Below are 21,000 nucleotides of genomic sequence, written 5' to 3' on the forward strand. Positions count from 1 at the left end.
TATCGAACCTGGACTGGTGACTCGTTTCATATATGATATTATACATGTTTCAATGCCATTCTCCCAAATCATCGCACCCTCTCCCTCTCCCACAGAGTCCAAAAGACTGTTCTATACATCAGTGTCTCTTTTGCTGTCTCATATACAGGGTTATTGTTACCATCTTTCTAAATTCCATATATACGCATTACTATACTGTGTTGGTATTTTTCTTTCTGGCTTACTTCACTCTGTATAATAGGCTCCAGTTTCATCCACCTCATTAGAACTGACTCAAATGCATTCTTTTTAATGGCTGAGTAACATTTTTTGTGTGGTTTTGTCTTCTTTTCTTATGGTTCTTTTAAGTTTAAAGAAATAACTTATAACTATGGGAAACCGTCCACATTTTTGAGGGTCTAAAAGCTTGAGAACTAAAGTTAAAAAAAAAAAAATGATCTGGTTAGAATCGTATTGGAGAAGGCAATGGCAACTCACTCCAGTACTCTTGCCTGGAAAATCCCATGGGCAGAGAAGCCTGGTAGGCTGCAGTCCATGGGGTCGAGAAGAGTCGGGCGCGACTGTGCAACTTCACTTTCATTTTTCACTTTCATGCATTGGAGAAGGAAATGGCAACCCACTGCAGTGTTCTTGCCTGGAGAATCCCAGGTACGGCGGAGCCTGGTGGGCTGGCGTCTATGGGGGTCGCACAGAGTCGGACACGACTGAAATGACTTAGCAGCAGCAGCAGAATCCTTATTGCACATCAGCTACCAGTATGTCCTGGGCTTTTCACACCTTCCCTACTCATTTCATGTAAACAGCAAAGAAGCTAATTCCTTCAACAAACAATGAATTAAAGGGTGGGTTACATTAGCATTTGCAGTAAGTTATGTTATATGATCATTTAGGTATAATATTGTATGTCATTTTCTAGAGTCAAAAGAGGCCCTGAGAATTTTTTAAAAATATCTTACTGACTTTGAAAATGTTACTAAAGAATTGTTGCTACTGCCTCTGGGTATGTCCATTTGGATAGTTCAGCTTCCATTCCTCAAATCTCTAGTGCTTAAGAGAGACATCATGAAAAGGATACCTTGACATTAACTGTTGCTACTAAGAAGATCATCAGTGGTTCTTGTGGGGCAGGAAACCAGGCTCAGGCATAACCTAAACAAGGCTGTCCTGTTCCGATTCCCATCAAAGGTCACCCCTCCATCTGTGCTCTGGATCCCATCTCCCCTCACCTTCTCATGGATGTCACTATTGCAACTTTCCTCACTCTCCTGCAACGTCAATTTCTCTCCATATGGTCTTGGTGTTTTTTTTTTTGATGGGGACCATTTTAAAGTCATGTCCAACTCTTGTGACCCCATGGACTGTAGCCTACCAGGCTCCTCTGTCCATGGGATTCTCCAGGCAAGAATACTGGATTGGGTTGCCATTCCCTCCTCCAGTGCATCTTCCTGACCCAGGGGTCGAACCCAGGTCTCCTGCATTGCCAGGAGATTCTTTACCAACTGAGCTATGTCTTTATTGAATTTGTTACAATATTGCTTCTGTTGAATGTGCTGATTTTTTGGCCCTGAGGCACCTGGGCTGGGTGCACCACTAGAACACCAGCAAAGTCCCCTGACTATTCTTAATGTATGCAAACATGCTCTGGTGTCATACGATTTTGACAAAATACGATTTTAAAAACCTCCTTAACTCCATATAATCTGTTAGTTTGTTGTTGTTTAGTCCCTAATCTGTGTCCAACTCTTTTGCAATCCCATGAACTGCAGCTTGCCAAGCTCCTCTGTCCATGGGATTTCCCAGGCAAGAATACTGAACTGTATTGCCATGTCCATCTCCATGGCATCTTCCCCACCCAGGGATCAAACCTGTGTCTCCAGCATTGCAGGCAGATTCTTTACCACTGAGCCACCAGGGAAGCCCCAACTTTTTAGCTACTATGCTATTTATTTCCCCCTATACACAGCAAAGCTTGACAAAATTGTCTCTATTTTCAATGTTTACTCTACCACTCAAACCAATTCAATTGTCTTCCAATCTTACTATTGAGGTTACAAGGTTATCATCAATAGCGTCTCTGTTACTGAGTCTAACAGTCACCTTTTTTCTTCATCCAGCTCAACCTCTGAATAGTATTGGGCTCTGGTGACCAGTACCTCCATCTTGAAAGTCTGTATTTTGTTCCTTAATTAGACAAAACAGGTACCAACTAACTTGAAAATTCAACAACTTGAAAATCACTGCCATTGTCCTCAAAGTCTAGCCAGCCACAATTTAGGATATTGCTCACCTCATTGACAGGTGTAGAGATTTGTGGGTCATTTCATTCATTTCACAATAATGTGGCCTACATTTTACACAGATCCCACTTTCATCAAATTATGCCAAGGTTGCCACGACTCATGTACCGCCCCTTGTTAAGGATACACCAGTGGTTCCTGTGAAACCATTACAAAATCCAAACTCCTTCCCTGACCCACACTGCCAGTGATCAGGCCTCTGTCTACTGCTCCCTGGAAGCTCCTTTCACAGTGGCTTCCTTGTACTCCACGTTCTTGCTAATCATGGCAAGGCTTAGAGGTCACCTCCTCAGAGGCCGTCCCTGACCATACCATGTGAAGTGACCCCTGAGTTACTCGACCACCTCATTTAGTTTTAGGTCTGGTATTTTATGGTTAACTCATATGTTGGTTTGTGGAATGCAGGTTAAGAGAGTCTGCACATTAATCTGGCTGGGTCCCCTCTGTATCCAAGCCTTTAATGCGGTAACTCGCACAATGTGAGCGTCAATAAACACCTGGTTAATGAATGAAGCTTTACGGGTTGTGACAGCTGAACCACAACAAGGGCTGGTAAACAATAAAATTCTAATGTTACCAAAGTCCCAGGTAAGAGGCATTACTGAAAGAGTTGCCATCTGTTTTTTTTAAGAATTGATAGGGTATAAATATATTAAAGACAAAAAGAAACCTAACCAAAACAAGAGCTACTCTGGAAATCAGTCTTCAGAAAAGTGAAAAACAAGCTTTAAAAGGCTAAATACTAGCTCTCACACCAAGGTAAAAGCAGTACAAATTGTAGGATGTTGTGCTTACCAAGACATCAATTATGATGGGCTATGCTCTAAGCCCATTGGCTCAAGGTGCTACTTCAGTTTTATGAAGGTCAATGAGACTCTGGGAATAATCAGGAAATAAGCAGAAAAAAGGAAAATATTCTGCCTTTGTACAGTATCATGCTATGCCTGCGCCTATAGCCCTGAGGATAATTTCAGTTGCAATGTATCAAAAGTGACATAATGGAGCTGAAAAATTGTGGGACAGGAATTCAAAATGAACAGCTGGGGCACGGTATGAAGGCAGAACTCAAGAAGGAATATTCAGACTCAAAAGACTTGAGGATGTATGATTTAAGTCTATGAAATCATGAAGAGCATGAGAAGACAAACGATCTCCTTTTTACCAGATCCCATCCCAGGACCCCAGCAGAATATCAGAATAAACTGACATTTTTTTAAAAGGAAAATTTCAGATAACAGAAGAGAAAGGAAATATTACTCAATAAGTTTATGGGTTGTATTATGCCAAGAAATAGACGAAAGGAAAACACCTATTTGTGTAAAATCTGTAAAGCTTTCCTATCTATTAGAAACCTTCTGAATCCCATGGAGGTTAAGTATTTTAAATTGTCTTCACCCTATTTTACAGATTTGGGAACAGGCTCAGAAAGTCATTCTGCTAACAAAAGTAACACAAGAGGAATTTACACTTTGTTCTGAACTCCAATTAAAAAGTTTTTTTTTTCTCCTTCTCTATGCTGCTTCTAAGATTTATAAAATTTAAAGGTTCAAAGAGAGCTTAGAAAACTTGCTAGATTATAATTTTATAAGGAGTCATAAAGGAAAGAGAACATACAAACCTTTCAGACTGATAAGATGGGTGTCAGCTGTTTGCTCCTCATAATCTTGGAGGATTGGGCTTGACACATAGCTCATTAATCTGCTCCAAAGTCATGATTTTATATTTTAGTATACATACTCCTAATAACTTTATTTTACATATACAGTGTATATATGTGTGTGTGTGTGTCTGTATATATATATATATAAAGCATAGCCTCTCCCAATAATATATTACTATTCACTTTTCTGCACATCTGTAACACAACATTGTAAGTCAACTATTCTCCAACAAAAATTAAAATAAATTTCTATAGTCTTTGAAAAAAATAATACATTACTGCTGTCAAGATTTCACAGTATTTTCCCAGAAATGGGACACAATCTGTGGAGAAGACATCAAGCTATATTTGGTTTGGCCATTAACAGCTACTCAAATTGCCCATCTGATTTTCTCCCAGGCCAGGGAACCCTTCTATAGAAAAGCCTATGTCACTGAGGTATTCAATTATCACTTTCCACAATCTTACTTGGTACCGATGAAGGGTCGGAAGCAAAAAAAAGGACATCTATTTAATGGACACATCTGTGCAATTATACCTTTAATTACAGAAATCATACAATGTTTTAAAAAAGCTTATTTACTCAAATTACTATCAGTGAAGACAGAGGAGGGGGTGGGAAGGATAGAAAACCAGACTACTGGCCCTTGGATCAAAGCCTCAATCATCTTGAATGGACTGTGACATGTCATCACACCCTTCTAAGTCAACAGTATTCCTAGCTGCAAAATGTCTGGTCTGGACAGCTCTAAGCCCTAAAATCAGATGATTCTCTAATTCGCAGTCCATCACCAACTTGTCTTTTAAGGGACACTTGATATTTCTGCTAATTAGGAGACAACAATGTATTTCATCCTATGACTAAGATTTTTGCCAGCGTGCCTGCTTGTAGCCATCGCCATCTTTTGCTCCTTTGCTATAGGAGACAGGAGTATGTAGCTGCATCTGCAGGATGCTCCCAGGAGCACCCACTCATGTCCTTCCCATCCAGGTACCCTTCTTTGAGCTCTTGATATCGATACACTCAGCAACAGAATCATATTTTCTGTCAACTTCTGCAGCTGACTATTACGTATCTTTCCCATTAGAATACTGTTTTTACACAATAATCACAAAATCATTCCCGCTCTGTTTTTGCATTCAGCCCATCTTTTCTTGAACTGATCTCACCGCAGAACTGCATCGGTTACCAAAGCCCAAACCTCATGCTGGAGGCAGTATTCCCTTTGGGAAATCGGGGCTTCCTAATGAGCAAAGTGAGGCTTCAAAACACAGGGTTACAGATTTCCACCACATCAGCAGAAACCACGCTACCTACACAAACACAAGGCTTGAAGACTTTAATGGCAACTATGACACAATGCTTTGAAACATGAACGTTTTAAAGGAATTTAAAGCTCCCAACTTCAACTGCATTTTTCTAATCCAACAAAAATGTGCTGAAATTGGTAGTAGCCCCGTGCTGTTTTCATAGGCGTCTTTCGCATTCCTGGCATGAGCAGCAGCTTCAGAGCTTCAGTTACACAGTCCTATTAAACTCTGCGAAAGTGAACTTAGGACTCTGTCTACTTCACCTGCCCCAAGTCACAGATTCACAGAGATCAGGAATTGAGAAACTTGGTTTCAACTGAGTTTGCTCCCTGGAATTCTCAGGGTCCTCAACAGAGCTTCCTGCTTCTTCCTTTTGCTTGGAGTTATGTCAGACACTTTTAATTCATATTTTAAACGAGTCTCAAAGACAGATAGCTTTCAAACTGACTCCTTGAAGAGGAAAAGGAGTTAGAACCAGCAGGAAGACTTCAACTCTTGCAGACATAGATGGAGAAGGCTTCTGTGACTTATACTGGATGCTAAAAGCACTCCATCCATGCCCTTCTCCCACTCAGGAAGCTGTCAAAGGATATTTTCATCTTTCTTTTACAGAAAAAGAAATAAGCCAGCAATCATTATGCCAACAGATGGATTTTTAAGAGTATCATCAGATATATTAAAAATCCTTGTCAAACCATGTCATTGGGCTTTCATCTGATACATGTCCTGAAGTTTTACTGATTCCTATGATATAAAACCTTTTTAAGAATCTTATAAGCTGCAACAAATTGCATTTAAAGATACCAAAGCTCTCTGTTCACAACCTGCCTTCAAAAACCAGGAGTACTTTTTACAAAGTAAGTGTTGTATTAGTCGCTCAGTCATGTCCAACTCTTTGTGACCCCATGGATGGTAGCTTGCCAGGTTCCTCTGACCATGGGATTCTCCAGTCAGGAATGCTGGAGTGGGTAGCTGACCCAGGAATCAAACCTGGGTCTCCTGCATTGCAGGCGAATTCTTTACCATTTGAGCCCCTTTAAAAGTGAAGTTGCCTTTAAATCAGATTTTTATTAAGAAACTTACAGAACAATGTTAAAAGCAACACTCTCATAGAGATAATCGATCAGATATTAGATCAATGTGTGTGTATGTATTTAGTTGCTCAGTCTTGTCGAACTCTTTGCCTCCCCATGGACTGCAGCCCATCAGGTTCCTCTGTCCATGGAAATCTCTGGGCAAGGATACTGGAGTGGATAGCTATTCCCTTCTCCAGGGGATCTTCCCAACCCAGGGATCAAACCTGGGTCTTCTGTGTTACAGGCAGACTGACCATCTGAGCCACCAGGGAATCCCCCAAGATCAATGCAGTGAGTTGATTTAAAAGTGGTTCTTCATCAAAAAATCATGGAGAATGAAGACTATTTTCTTCCTACAGTAGGAAATTTCAATACAGTAAAAATTTACATTGGGCTTCCCAGGTGGCGCTAGTGGTAAAGAATCCGCCTGCCCATTCAGGAGACTGGAGTTCAATCCCTGGGTTGGGAAGATCCCCTGGAGTAGGAAATGGCTACCCACTCCAGTATTCTTGCCTGCAAAATCCCACGGACAGAGGAGCCTGGCAGGCTACAGTCCATGGGGTCCCAAAGAGTCAGCATGAATGAACCACTGACCATAGCACAAAAAATCTACACACCAAATAGCCCTTGATTAAGCTTTAGGTACCAATATTTGTATTTAAAAGTATATTTTAGAGAAATAATTAGATTATGACAGATAGAAACATGTAATACTCAGAAAAGAGCTGGTATTTTAAGAGTGGTAAAATAAAATCATGAAAATAATTTTCATAGACATTAACTCTGAGTTGAAAACTGGATGCAAAGAACGCTAAAGTCTAACTGGACCATTTCCAGTTGTTTTGTTCAATGAAATCATAATTACCCTGCAACTCAGCATCTTGCATTCGAATGCCTTAGGGAAAAACACAAAACTTCAAATCTGCCTACCGATGCAGACAAAGATTCAATCAACTGACACAAGAAAGGAACGGCAGGTGAAGAATCACCACGTTGGTATGAAAGGTTTCTTTTTACGACGAGTTGGGTGCTTGGTTTCACTTCTCGTTTCTAACACCAGTGACTTCCTTTAGGGTAATGCACTCATCAAATTTTATCAAAACAAGCTGTCTGACATAAGCAGCTTCGTGCCATAAGCTCTGGCCTCTACATGGGAATCAGGAATGCAGGAATGGGAGAGGCCCTCGGAGCGCAGGCAGGATGGTGGCAGGACAAAATGTCACTGGCTCCCAGATACTGAAACTGGCAGTGCGACGTCCCTGAGGCCGAAGTCCGAGAATAGAGCTCAAGTTAGAATTCTGGCTTTCCAGACAGAGGAGGAGAGGCAGCAGGAAAAGCTTTTATTACAAATGCAAAACAAGGGAGAAAGATACATGGGAAACCCATTCTGAAGGGGTCACTTTTCTTAGCAGGGTAATCAAAATAGAAAGCTTGGTAAAGCTGTAATATCAGAGGATACAGTTTCTCTATGACTGTGCACTCATGTATTTTCACCCATTTGTTTGTATTACCTCCTCTAATGGACAAAAAAAAATTTTTTTTAAGTACTGAAATTACATGAGTGACTATGTAAAAGGGCAAGATTTTTTTTTAAACAGAATATTTTAATTAATTTATTTTGGGGGCTGTGCTGGGTCTTTCTCTAGTTGTGGAGAGTGGGGAGCTAACTCTCTAGTTGCGGTGCACAGGCTTCATGGCGGTGGCTTCTCATGTTGCAGAGCACATGCTTCAGAAGCAGGGGCATCAGCAGCTGCAGCAATAGTTGTGCGTGGGCTCAGGAGCTTCGGCTCATGGGCTCTGGAACATGGGCTCAGTAGTTGTGATGCAGGGGCTTGGGTGTTCCATGGCATATGGACTCTTCCTGGACCAGGGATTAAACCTGTCCATGTGCACTGGCAGGTGGATTCTTACCCACCAGAGAAGTCCAAAAGGCAAGATTTAAATTAAGAAAAGCTTTAGGAGGTAAGAATCTGAAAAGCTGGATTTCTTATCTAGTTTTTGTGGTTATAAAGAAATGCCCATCTGGAAGGCGGTACAGACGGATGTCGCTCGATTTATTAATCAATGAAAAAAAATCAATAAACCAACAAATACTTATTGAGGATAATGATTTTACTCTTAAAGGACCAAGAAATTTAGTTTTGAGAGACCAGAGAAACACACATGGAAATTCTAGCAAAAGTACAAAACAACTCTAAGAGTTAAACTATATGGCAGAGACACAAGGATTAAAGGACTTCAGTTCAGTCGCTCAGTCATGTCCGACTCTTTGCGACCCCATGAATCGCAGCACGCCAGGCCTCCCTGTCCATCACCAACTCCCAGAGTTCACTGACTCACGTCCATTGAGTCGGTGATGCCATCCAGCCATCTCATCCCGTCGTCCCCTTCTCCTCCTGCCCCCAATCCCTCCCAGCATCAGAGTCTTTTCCAATGAGTCAACTCTTCACATGAGGTGGCCAAAGTACTGGAGTTTCAGCTTTAGCATCAATCCTTCCAGTGAACACCCAGGGCTGATCTCCTTTAGAATGGACTGGTTGGATCCCCTTGCAGTCCAAGGGACTCTCAAGAGTCTTCTCCAATATCACACTTTTGTCCAATAGATGTTGTTCAGTCACTCAGTTGTGTTTGACTCTTTGCAACCCTATGGACTGCAGCACGCCAGGCATCCCTATCCTTCACCATCTCCCAGAGCTGACTCAAACTCATGTCCATTGAGTCAGTGATGCCATCCAACCATCTTGTCCTCTGTCTTCCCCTTTTCCTCCTGCCTTCAATCTTTCCCAGCATCGGGGTCTTTTCCAATGAGTCAGCTCTTCACATGAAGTGACCAAAGTACTGGAGCTTTACCCTCAGCATCAGTCCCTCCAAAGAATATTCAGGACTGACTTCCTTTAGGATGGACTGGTTTGATCTCCTTGCAGTCCAAGGGACTCTCAAGAGCCTTCTCCAACACAACAGTTCAAAAGCGTGAATTCTTCAGTACTCAGCCTTCTTTATGGTCCAACTCTCACATCCATACATGACCAATGGAAAAAACATAGCTTTGATTATACAGACCTCTGTAGGCAAAGTAATAATGTCTCTGCTGCCTAGGTTGGTCATAGCTTTTCTTCAAAGGAGCAAGCATCTTCTAATTTCATGGCTGTAGTCACCATCTACAGTGATTTTGGAGCCCAAGAGAATAAACTGCTCAATAAACTCCCCCAAAGAGTAATCAGTATTATCAAACAGATAAAGTCAAGTCAAACTTGCACAGTCATTTCTAGACCTCAAGGACCTTGACTTCCAATGTTGAGGTTAATAGTACTCAGGGAACACACATATTTTGCTGAATGAATAGGCTGGAAGGTAGCATTGGGGATGGTCCTGAGAGAGGCATTTCAAGCAAAAATAGGGAATTACAACAGCTGGTGAAAGCTGAGTTTGGGCAAATGCAGGCTACAGGGAAGGAAGTAAAGGGGGAAGATGCTGGGAAGATGGATTGCAGACAGACTATTTAAGGCTTTAAAAGCAGCAACTTAAATTAATTTGGTAGGTAGTGGGGGAACCAATATTTCCAGGCACAAGTTTCTTCAGAGAAGAGTCCCTTAAACTGTGCCATTTTTAAGCTCCAATTTTAAGAATGTATCTATTTTAGAGGCAAATGAGAGTAAGGATAAATGACCTAAAGCTGTCCATCGACAGATGAATGGATAAAGAAAATGTGGTATATACAATATCCACACAATGGAATATTATCCAGACATTTTAAAAAGAATGAGATTATCATACTAAGTGACAAAAAGATAAATAGGATATCACTTATTGTGGAATCTAAAATACGACAGAAATGAACTTATTTATGAAACAGAAACAGACTCACAGACGCAGAGAACAGATTTGTGGTTGCCAAGGGGAAGGGACTGTGGAGCCTACTACAGCACAGAGAACTATATTCAATATCCTGAGATAAGCCATAATGGAAAAGAATACGAAAAATAATATATATATATATATATATGTATGTATAACTGAATCACTCTGCTGTACAGCAGAAATCAACAGAATACCATAAACCAACTATACTCCAATAAATTTTTTTTAATCCCTAAAGGTTATAAACCATCCCAATTTCTCAGGAAATTTCTATTAGACTATTCCTCATATCGCTCTATCAACAGGACTATATGCAGGCCACTGTGTGACCTCCAGGTTGTCATAGTTGATGAAGAGGCTTTTAGTAGGTGTCAACAGACCAGCACAAACCCGCAGTCCATTTCTACACTAGGGACCACTCACTATGGATCAATGTTAGAAAGGTTGCCTTTTTAACAGCTAAAGTCACTGTCCCTGGGACTGGGACCTGCAAGGTTCTTCCCAGATCAAAGCCATTTTACCTCCGCTCCAAGGCGTGCAGCTGCGGGTTCATTCCCTACTGCTCCCCCGCCCCTCATCCAGTCCACAAGCTCTCACCAACACCAATACCATCATCAACACCAACACCACCCCTCCTTTCCAGAGATGACAATCTTCCCCACAGCTCCCTGAGAAGAGGCCTGGAAGCCAGAGCCCAAAAGGCCAAGGTGGTACCAAAGGAAGCCTCCAGCAATTGCAGAGGAACTTCCATGTCACATTCATGCAGACCATGATACACAAGACAGTATTTTTCTCTAATACACTGCTTCCTGCATATTTCCCAGGTTAATCCTTTTCTAGGCAGAGGAACCAGAGATCAAATTGCCAATATCCGCTGGATCATAGAAAATGCAAGAGAATTCCAGAAAAAAGATCTACTTCTGCTTTATTGACTGCGCCAAAGCCTTTGACTGTGTGGATCACAACAAACTGTGGAAAAATCTGAAAGAGATGGGAATACCAGACCACCATACCTGCCTCCTGAGAAATCTGTATGCAGGTCAAGAAGCAACACGTAGAACTGGACATGGAACAAGAGACTGGTTCCAAATTGGGAAAGGAGTACGTGAAGGCTGTATAGTGTCACCCTGCTTATTTAACTTATATGCAGAGTAGAAATGCTGGGCTGGATGAAGCACAAGCTGGAATCAAGATTGCCGGGAGAAATATCAATAACCTCAGATATGCAGATGACACCACCCTTATGGCAGAAAGCGAAGAAAAACTAAAGAGCCTCTTGATGAAAGTGAGAGTGGAGAGTAACAAAGTTAGCTTAAAACTGAACATTCAGAAAACTAAAATTATGGCATCTGGTCCCATCACTTCATGGCAAATAGATGGGGAAACAATGGAAACAGTGACAGATTTTATTTTCTTGGGCTCCAAAATCACTGCAGATGGTGACTGCAGCCATGAAATTAAAAGGTGCTTGCTCCTTGGAAGAAAAGCTATGACCAACCTAGACAGCATATTAAAAAGCAGAAACATTACTTTGCTGACAAAGGTCCATATAGTCAAAGCTATGGTTTTTCCAGTGGTCATGTATGGATGTAAGAGTTGGACTATAAAGAAAGCTGAGCACCGAAGAATTGATGCTTTTGAACTGTGGTGTTGGAGAAGACTCCTGAGAGTCCCTCGGACTGCAGAGATTCAACCAGTCCATCCTAAAGGAAATCAGTCCTGAATGTTCATTGGAAGGACTGATGCTGAAACTGAAACTCCAATACTTTGGCCACACGATGCAAAGAACTGACTCACTGGAAAAGACCCTGATGCTGTGAAAGATTGAAGGCAGGATAAGGGGACGACAGAGGGTGAGATGGTTGGATGGCATCACCGAGTCGATGGATGTGGGTTCGGGTGAACTCTGGGAGTTGGTGATGGACAGGGAGGCCTGGTGTGCTACAGTGCACGGGGTTGCAAAGAGTCGGACACTACTGAGCGACTGAACTGAACTGAACTGAACCCTTTTCTAAGCACAATTCTAGTATTATGAGGATCCCAAATTAGTATGAGGAATGTACAAGTATTTACTTCTGAGATTCAATCCTAGAAGAAACTGAAAGAATAAAATTTAATTTTAAAAAGCAAAAAAGGCAAGAAAGAAGTTTTCTTTAAAAACATTCAATTTTTAAATGTTACACTTAACTGTAATTAAGTGTAATTTTAAAGTTGATATATACTATGAATTGTCAAACAAATACATAATCTAAAAGAAATCAAAGTGAAGAAGTGGTCTTCCTTTGGAGAATGCTAGGAGAAACTGTAGGAAATTTTACCACCACGAGTTTTGCATTTATATGCTTCTTATTGTTAAGTAATTTGGTCTAGAATAAGACCAAACTCTTGGATAAGAACAAACTCCTGACCAATCTGTGCAGGCAGTGATGGTTATTACTCGGATAAGAAGGAACTCCTGACCCAATCTGTGGAGTGATGCTTATTTTAAGAGCTGCCAAGCAATTCTTCTGTTTTCAGGTATATCATTCTAACATGCCCAACATCCCCAAACATTTGATGATGACTTCTGACACTCCTTTTTTTTTTTTAATAGTGTCTACGTGGCTGATAAACTGTAAATTTAAAAACAATTTAGGGAAAAACTAGGTTAGAAAAAATATTTTCCTTTGAAGAACAGTAGAACTTGAAGATGCGTGGCTTGATCATCTCAGCTGTGGAGAAACTGGATGGTCTACCACTGCTTCAGATATTCAGAGCACAGACTGCCCATTCGTGTTGTGAGGCCATTCAATGGTGACAAGGGCCGGAAGGCCACCACTTCTGTCCAGGGACCTTGCTTAACCTTTGCTTTGTACTCAGGAAAAGCTGAGAAAAAAGGAACTTAAATGCTCTGGAATCAAATGTGTCAAGCAGAACTTTGGTAGTAAAGGAATGGGTCCTTACTAGGTATCATCTGTATTGCCTTTTTTTTTTTTCGGTTGCACCGAGACTTAGTTGTATCATGGGGGATCTTTCATTGTGATGCACAGACACTCTAGTTGTGGCACACATGTTCAGAAGCTGTAGTGCATGGGCCTAAGCGCTCCTTAGCATATGGGACCTTAGTTCTCAGACCAGGGATCGAACCCACCTCCCATCGCCGGCATTACAAGGCAGATTCTCAACCACTGGACCACTCGGAAAGTAAGTCCCTCTACTGCTTTTTGTATCTGGCTGTATCCCCAGATTCCAGCCTGCCTTCTGACACACTACAGGCGCTCACTAAAAATCTGCTGACTTTAGGAATACCTGAAGCGATATGTTAGAACACCAAAAAATAGCTAAATAGTCATGGTTGTTCTGTCGCTAAGTCATGTCTGACCCTTTGTGATCCCATGGACTGCAGCATGTCACGCTTCCCTGTCCTTCACCATCTTCCAGAGTTTGTGCAAATGCCTGTCCATTAAGTCGGTGATGCCATCCAACCATCTCATCCTCTGTCACCCCCTTCTTCTCCTGCCCTCAATCTTTCCCAGCATCAGGGTCTTTTCCAATGACTTGACTCTTTTTTTTTTTTTTTTTCCAATGAGTTGACTCTTCACATCTGGTGGTCAAAGTATTGGAGCTTCAGTTTCAGCATTAGCAATAGTACATTTACTCAAAACCCCCAAATTTCTCTTTTCAAATGTTCAACCTGAACGTTTCAATTAAACTCCATTTCAGAAATATTTATTAATCACCCACTAAATCCACATGGCTCTTTGGCCAAAGACTCAAGAAGCTTTTCTAGGCTGACATACCCTGAATATTCACTGAAAGGGCTGATGCTGATGCTGGGGCTCCAATACTTTGGCCACCTGATGCAAAGAGCCGACTCACTGGAAAAGACCCTGATGCTGGGAAAGACTGAGAGCAGGAGACAGGGGCGCCAAACATTTTCTGCCTAAAATATCCTTTTGCCACATTTTACCTTTGAGCAGAAATCCCTCTTTTGTTAAGTTTAGCCCAAGCATCGTCTTCTCTATGGAGCTTTTCTATTTCCAGTACGGAATTAGCTGTTTCACTACAATGGCTACAAAAGCCAAGTAGTAAGTTGGACTTGCATTTTAATTAGCCATCTCTCTTAGCCGACTGCTGGGTAACTCTCTACCAGCTCTTTAAAATGGGGGCTGGGGTCCAATTCATCTTTCTACTATGCTGGCACAGGGTCCGCTGTGACTGTAAACTGCCGGCAGCTCTAGAATTTCCTTTATAGAAGAGGTTTAGGGGCTGCAACCCGGCTGGAACTGGGAAACAGATATGAAAGGAGGCTAGAACTGGGTGGGGACAGATGACTATTTTTTTTTTCCTTTATTTTTAGTGGAGTATAGTTGCTTTACAGAGTTGTGTTAGTTTCCGCTGTACACTGAAGTGAATCAGCTGTATGTTTTTATATATCCCCCCTTTTTTGGATTTCCTTTCCGATTAGGTCACCACAGAGCACAGAGGAGAGTTCCCTGTGGAGGTTCTCATTAGTTATCTATTTTATACATATTGGTGTGTATGTGTCAATCCCAATCTTCCAATTCATCTCCCTGCTCCCTCCCACCCCCCTTGGTATCCATATGTTTGCTCTCTACATCTGTGTCTCTATTTCTGCTTTGTGAACAGGGTGATCTATTTTCCTAGATTCTGCATATATGCATTAATACATTTGCTTTTCTCTGACTTATTTCACCCTGGATGACAGTCTCTAGGTCTATCTACATCTCGGCAAATGGCACAGTTTCAGACAACTATTCCTAAATGTTGCACCAGCATGTCCCTTTTGTACAGGGCTAAGCAAACATCAGCTTTTCATAAGAAAGGAGCTGGAGAAGGACTGAAAGAGGTGCCCAGCACAGCTACCGCGATACAGGCTCGGTGAACAGAATGAAATGCATGGGAAACAGTGATTCCTTGAGTGACCCAGTATATATAAAACAAGATTATTCTAGAAGATGTTCTTTTTCTCACTGAGGAATTGAGGATGTTATTAGTAAGTGTCTTCACAGCTCCAAGTTTATTAAAACAAGCCTGGGTCCAACATAAGGAAAGGGCTACATGCCTGGGCTTCAAATGTGCATGTGTGTGTCTCTAAGGAGCCATGACTCTGGTTACCGCTCCACTGACCAGGGATTATCCCAAGAGACCTGAATCAGAGCAGGTGGCAACATGTCAGATCCCTCTAGCCTTGCTTAGAGGGCAAGAGAGTTTAGAGCAGGAGAGAAGAAAGGAGACCAGGTAGGGGAAAGGGGCACGTCCTCCCCCACCCACTCTCAGCAGGCAGAGCAAAAAGGAGTTTGAGGGACTTCCCTGGTGGTCCAGTGGCTAAGACTCTGCACTCCCAATGCAGGGGACCCGGGTTCAATCCCTGGGCAGGGAACTAGATCCCATATGCCGCAACTAAGCTCAGGTGCAGCCAAATAAATAATATTAACAACAACAACAACAAAAAACCCAACCCATTTTTAAAAAATTCTAAGATTGAGAGCAAAATCTTGTGTTTCTACTAGCATCTCACTACCTTTGCTAAGAAAGTTCTTGATAATGATGCCAGGTCACGGTGTAAAACCCACAGAATACCAGCTGTGTCTCATTTTCTCAATGAGTAACTGCAAGGGTGGGGATACGGACTTCTAGCTACTCTGTTCCTAGAGCCGCTCATTGGGCATCTGATAAATGGATATGTAAAAAAAAAAAAATCAGAAACGTGGGCATGCACGCACACACACACACACACACCCCTCTCCCACATCTACAGACACACACACACACACACACACACACACACTCCCTCTCCCACATCTATAGCGGCCGCACACATGAACAAGAAGAGAGGAAGCTGGTGAGCCAGGGAGGTTCCAACTAGCATCCGCCATAAACACTTAGCTTCTTTGGGCTTTTATCCTCTTATATAAAACAGGAATAAAAAAGTCCCATTGTTCTTCTACACACAGTTGTTACAAGAATTAAAACAGATAATACATATAAAGCACAATGAAAATGCTGAAGAATGATACATAAAAGTTGAGGCCTTATGACATCATTTTGCCCCTAACGTATAAAACCATGCATTATGTGGCTGGTTATAAATAATTGGAGCTATAAAAATGAATAGGATGGAATGGAGTTGTTTCAGCTATGAAATATGAATCTCCAAAATGCATGTTTTAGACTCAAAGGGCAAAGAACCAAAGAACAAAATGAGGTCCTTGGCCTCCTCCTAGCAAAGTAAGGAGATGAACACATTCCTAAGATCCTCAAGTATATCTACTGAAAAACATTCAAGGGCTTCTCCAGTCCTTAAGTCTTTCCCCAGATAAACATATGAGGTGCTTAAGTAATCACAAATTCATTTATAAAAGGAAATGTCTATTTTCCCCCAATTTTCTACTCTTCCTGTTAAAGTCTTTAGATGATCTAAACTGAAGAGGAGAAAAGGGAAAGGAAAAAAAAAGCGATATAAATATGAAATAATCTTTCATAAAGACTACACCCATCATATAAGTAATTACCATCTTTAGGAAAAATCAACATAACTTACAATACGTTAGAACATACATATTTTTCATTAAGATACTTGTTTTATAGATCTTGGTGAATGATTTCAAAATAAACATATCATTATGCTGAGCATCTTATCGTAAAGCAAAGGCAAAAATCAGAGAAGGGGCTCTGAAGGTTTCTGAAATCGCAGTTATGAATCACAAAACTCACCATCTCCTTGGGCTCTAGCACTGAGTCCCACAGCCTTCACCAAGATTTCTGGTGTCTCAATACTGAGGGCTACAGGCTTAAAGCTAATGAAGTCAGTGCTGGGGATTTGGAGGTTCATTCCTCAACTGAAGCACTCTCATCGGTATCCCCTTCATCACCTGCCCATGGTACAACAATTCTCATCTCTAGACTCACACCTGTGGACCCATTCATGGTTTCTGAGCAGGTGAAACCTAGCAGAATCTTAACTACAGTAGATTAAAGAAAAACATCTGAACCCAAGGGGAGATTGCATGATAAAGAGTTTGCGAATTAGCAATACACTTACTAAGAACCCAGAAGACTGTACTCATCTATTGACATCTGGGAATTTTCTCAGATAAGGGAAAACAGTTAAGAGATAAAAGTCTAGGATTTAATTAAGGGTACTACTTTATACAAATTCCTACAATTATTAAATTTTGTGATGTTATTGAAAATTCTGGAAGGCAATCATTAGCTGAAATTTCTAATAACATGTCACCGCTTTGCTTTGTTCCAGTTAAGGCACTATATTAAGTTCACAGTGCTTACATGTTCCTTGGTTTTTTTGGTTAGTATATAAACTGCCAGCCTTCATCCCAGGTGACCTGTCTGCCCTGTTTTACCTTCCCTGGTTTATAATGATCATCTCTACCAAGGAGGGACTCCAGTAGAAAGGGACAAGAACCAAGAGGACATACGTGTACCTATGACCCTCTGGAAAATACTAACAGAGCTGCCTGACACCTCTCTAGTTAAAGATCTGAGCAGTGATCACTGGCTTCCCAGAACTGAAAATATTTGTTGCATTTCTCCCAAAGAAATGAACAATTCCACGGTTTCCTGAGAAAATCCCAGATGTATGCAGTTTCTTCAAAGAAATAGAGTAAAAACAACTTTCACATACTCATATGACATCATCAGGAAAAACTCTACATTCCTCTTAGAGAAACAACACCCTTCATGTATTTAAGGGCTGGACCTAATAAAACACACATTATCCTACGTCCTGGTCACTCAATGTGACTCAAGAAGAAGGATTTCTGAGGTGTTTGGCCATTCTAAGGCATCCAGGCAGCACCCACTTCCTCCCAAAGAACCTGAAGGAAGGCACATCTCCACAGACTGTGTCCCACCTTTCCTCAGCAGGCTCAAAGCTCTTCCAGAACAGGACGACTGTGTGTGCTCTCTAGTTTTTTTCAGGATAGTGCCCTGCTGTACTGAGCTCTTAGCGGACCACAACTCCGTCTCAGTAATCCAGGTCCCCGGGCCTAGACCAAAGAAGGGCTCACAACGTGTGTGTCAAATAAAAGAAACTGGGTCATGTGTGGAGACGTGAGCGGACCTAGACAGTGTCATACAGAGAGAAGTAATTCAGAGACAGAAAAACAAATACCGTGTATTAACATATATGTGGAATCTAGAAAAATGGCAGTGAGGATCTTACTTGTAGAAATGGAGACAGATGTGAAGAACAAATGTAAGGATACCAAGGGGGAGAGGGGAGTGGAAGGAACTGCGAGACTGGGATTAACACACATACCCTACTGATACTGTATATAAAAGTGAAAGTGAAAGTCACTCAGTCGTGTCCTACTCTTTGTGACCCCATGGACTATACAGTTCATGAAATTCTCTAGGCCAGAATACTGGAGTGGGTAGCCTTTCCCTTCTCCAGGGGGTCTTCTCAACCCAGGGATTGAACCCAGGTCTCCCACATTGCAGGAGGATTCTTTACCAGCTGAGCCACAAGGGAGGCTCAGGAATACCGGAGTGGGTAGCCTATCCCTTCTCTAGCGGATCTTCCCAACCCAGGAATCGAACCGGGGTCTCCTGCATTACAGGTGGGTTCTTTGCCAACTGAGCTATCAGGGAAGCCCAGTACTATACATAAAAGAGAGAACTGATGAGGACTTCTCAGGTGGTGCAGTGGTAAAGAATCCATCTGCCAGTGCAGAAGGAACAAGAGATGCGAGTTCCATCTCTGGGTCGGGAGGATCCCCTGGAGTAGGAAATGGCGACCCACTCCAGTATTCTTGCTTGGAGCATTCCATGGATAGAGGAGCCTGGCAGGCTACAGTCCATGGGGTCACAAAGAGTTGGACATGACTGAGCAACTGCATGCACGCACACACACCATGAGGTCACACTGTATAGCCCAGGGAACTCTGCTTAATGCACTGTGGTAACCTGAGTGCAAAGGAAGTCCAAAAGGGAGGGGATGCATGTATATGCATGGCTGATGCATTCTGCTGTAGAACAGAAACTCACACATTGTAAAGCTACTATAAAAAAAGGTGTTGGAAAAAAAATTGATTGTCAGAACTGAATACAGTAATGAGACAAAGAGATGGCTGATTGCTTTCAATATCAATACGTATGTATGCGTGCATGTATGTACACACAGAAACACAAATATCTCCTCCATCTACTTATGGGGCAGCTGGATAAATGAAGGTGAGTGCATACACACTTTTTCCCACCATGGTATTTAGCATTACAGAATGCAGTGAACAGAAAAGCCCAACAAAAACAGCAATTTAGATTTATTTTTGGTAACAAAGGATCAAATATATATATAAACAAACACATTTAGAAGGAAAAAATACTATTATTTTCCATATTCTACTCAAAAAATAAACTCCTTTCAAGTGGCACATTAGTGGAGACACGGGAGTGTATTACCCACTGCAGCAGCTAAACCCTATTCTGAATCTCCTTCCCCTGATTTTTCAACTCACTTTTTGTCCCCCTGCTCTCCAGGTAGTTAGTTTGCTGAGACCAAGTAAATAGATTTTAAAAACCATCTTCAGCCAAATAAAATCAGAGAAAAACTATGGGCAAACTCCCTAAACCCCCACCTCTAAGTAATACATCACAAATATGAATAATATTCCACTGTAATACAATGACATCTGCAACAACAGTAACACAATCCAAGATGACTTAACTTTCTGAAAGCAAGTAGCAAGCAATGATATTTTATAAAGCTAAGTAAGCTCTGGAGCTACCAGACACCGACAAAATATCCTTACTTGGTTTCGGTTCAACGAGAGGAGGTCTACTAAATTTAGACTCTGAGCTGATTTCATCAGCAACCTGTCCTCCTGACAGAAGTCTCTGCGGACAGGAGGGAGAAACACTGGGGTGGGATCGACTTATTTCATAGGCACAGACCGCAGCCCCAAACGGTCACAAAGCGCACAGGTCCTGGGCATGGCTGACAGCCACCCCTCTAAATCCTGCAGTGCTGCTTGCTGTACAGCCTAGTCCTTTCCGGGAGCCATCAAGGACTCAGAATGGTCAGTATGACTGCGACACAACCAGCTGGACTCAGGAGCTTTCCTGGAAGAAGTAAACACCAAACACTTGATCCAAGACAAAGCTTGAAACCATCTAGAGCGAGAGCACGAAATGAAACTGAATCAAATCCTGATCATTTTTCTGTCTCTTTTTTAAAAATAAATTGCTAGTCAAGAGAAGACCTAAAATTTTTTCATTCTAAAAAATGATTTAATTCAAACTACAATTTATTCAAATACTAAAATGCTCAGGAAAATAACTGAGCTGTTATAACCAGCCTGGGGACAGGCATGGCATCTGAGCATCAGCAGTTTGCTCGTCCTGTGGAGGGAGTGGGGAGGAGAAAGGAGATGGGGGAGAAGGAGAGGACAGTCTGCAACAGCCTCCAGGGCGAGGGGGTGTCGCTGGTCAGCTGCTGGCTGGCCAGGCTCTGCCAGTGACTCAGTCGTGGACCCAATGGCTTGGCTGCCTGCATCCCAGTTGAGGGGACAGGACTGGGGCACAGAGAGATGGCTGTCAGAAAAAAGCCTCAAAGGAAATTCATGTATCAGAGCAGAGGATGGGGAGGGTGAAGAGGAAAAGGAAAGGTACACTCTTTTCACTCCCAACCTCCCACCTCACTTCTCTTTGCTCTTCTGCTCCAGACAGATCACTACCTCCATCCTCTCCAAAATGGTATTTCTAGTCACTTAAGTGAATTTCATGGCTTCTTAAGCACCATACTGTCCATCTTTCTCTTTTTTAAATTAAAAAAAAA

At 41.9% G+C, this 21,000-nt stretch overlaps 1 protein-coding gene and 1 non-coding gene across 5 annotated transcripts in view; one reads left to right on the forward strand and one right to left on the reverse strand.

The window, feature by feature from the left end:
* The window catches only part of MAPRE2 (microtubule associated protein RP/EB family member 2), a 187,117-nt gene that overhangs the window by 57,367 nt on the left and 108,750 nt on the right, over nucleotides 1-21,000 (reverse strand). The window lies entirely within an intron of this gene.
* TRNAG-CCC (transfer RNA glycine (anticodon CCC)) lies at nucleotides 15,513-15,585 on the forward strand. Its single transcript has one exon. It is a non-coding gene; the product is annotated as a tRNA-Gly (tRNA).

The sequence above is a fragment of the Bos mutus genome, chromosome 24, assembly GCF_027580195.1.
Source record: "Bos mutus isolate GX-2022 chromosome 24, NWIPB_WYAK_1.1, whole genome shotgun sequence".
NCBI lineage: Eukaryota > Metazoa > Chordata > Mammalia > Artiodactyla > Bovidae > Bos > Bos mutus.